This window comes from Gekko japonicus, unplaced genomic scaffold, assembly GCF_001447785.1.
Source record: "Gekko japonicus isolate JY-2015 unplaced genomic scaffold, Gekko_japonicus_V1.1 scaffold3881, whole genome shotgun sequence".
Lineage (NCBI taxonomy): Eukaryota > Metazoa > Chordata > Lepidosauria > Squamata > Gekkonidae > Gekko > Gekko japonicus.
Window position 1 is genome coordinate 56791 of NW_015172134.1, and position 1941 is coordinate 58731.

Here is a 1941-nt window from a genome sequence, read left to right on the forward strand (position 1 = left end):
CCCCCCCAGCTCACTCGGTCTCTCTACCAAATAGCTTCGTCCCTTTAACTCTTGCAGCGCTGGACACACGAATGAAAATCCTTCTCCTCTTTCCCCATTCCCAGACCCAGGCGGGCGGACCGGTCTCCAGCCCGGCTGCCTCCAGCGACGCCCTCTGCGGCTCAGTGGGGCTCCTCGGGAGTCATCCTGCCCCCCTGGGCTGCCCTCCCGGAGTGTCCCCCCCCCCTCCTCCCATTGCCACTTGTTCCTTCGATCTCTCCTCTCTTGAATCAGTGGATGGTCCTGACTCGCCCTGCATCACCCGCCTTGGGTTCAGTCCCTGCAAGAAAAGTTGACCGCAAGGAACGCCAGTAAAATACCGATAAATATCCGCACTTTCAACCTGCCCGCAGCTACTCCCCTGCTGATCCGTAACCGGTCAGTCAAGATAAAGGGCTTTTGGGCTGAGATTTACGCAGAAATGGAAAAGATTACAAAATGTAAATTTAAAAAAGAGCCAGAAATTCTTTTGCTGGGGTTAAAAATGGAAGAAGTTAATGTGGCGAAGCGAACTTTAATGTGGTATATGATTACAGCTGCAAGAATGATATATGCCCAATACTGGAAGCAAGATCAGGTACCAGAAATTAACGATTGGTTAAGAAAGCTATTATTCTTAGTAGAAATGGACAAATTGACTCGAAAACTTAAGGACGCGGAGGCAGAAGACTTTTTTGAGGACTGGAAGGATCTGAAAGAATATTTGGAAAAAACACGAGATGTGAAAGATAATTTGTTTTGTTTGGACAACTATTGAAAATTGATATGAATATATTTTAATTACCTGTATGTTTAAAGAATTGTTACCTGTGTGAAGGAATGGACGTTAGGAAACTGAATATTGAAGTTTAGGGCTGGAGGTCGGAGCACTGCGGGAAGCCAGTGGTGGGAGAAAGGGTGGGGGGTAGGATATAGATTAAGAGACCTCCTCTGCACAGGGCGGGAGACCGAGTGGACTTCGCAGTCTCCCGAGGGGCCGGCCGGGGTGTCTTTCCGCACCAGAAGCTGCGAGGCAGAGAAAAGCCAGAAAGAGAGGATTGCAAACGTCCAGGTGGGAAGAGATCGAATCTCCTGGAGAAAACCGCAGCTTTGGGGAGTGGACTCCCCCTGGCATGATGCCCCACAGGGGACCTCCCCCTTCTCAAAACCCAGGCCCCACCCCCAAATTTCCAGGAATTTCCCAACCTGGAGTTGGCAACCCTACTCAAAGCAGGGGCCTCCTGAGTTCTTTCCCGCATCCCTCCCGGAGGGGGATCCTCCCCTGACCTGAGCACAGCCGCTGCTTCAGCACCACCCCAAAGAAGGTCCAGGATATTTGGGAATGGTGCTGTTCCACTGCCTGTGAGGGAGACGCGGGACAACGTGAGAATCCACAAACACTTTCCGCCCTGACACGAGACTTCCCAAAGCGCATGAAGGGAGCACAAAGCCTCCGCTTGAAATCCTGCTCTTCTCTCTCCTTTGCTCCCCATATTCTGTGGGGGTGGAAGGGGCCATCAAGTCGCACCTGCCCGTAGCCACCCCAGAGTTCTCGAGACAGGAGACGTTCAGAGGTGACCAACATTGGAAGGTATTTTCTTTATACTGAATTTTACTCTGCAAAGGTGAGTTTATTTTACACTGTGATAAAAGTTTACATTAGAAAACTTCCCCGTGTTGTTTTTTTCTAGACACACAAGAGCAACATCATTCGACTCCTGTGCGTCTTCATTTGACACACAAGGCTGGATCCTGGGAGGCCTCACGTGAAATATTTCTCTTCTGTCTTTTGATTTCTTTTTTGGAGTAAGTGCAATACATTTGGCTTCACCCCAATAATATATATCATTATTAGACACAGCATTTTAAATTGCTATTGAAATATTATTTTCTTCCTTCACAGCACTCCGGTTTTGGTCATAT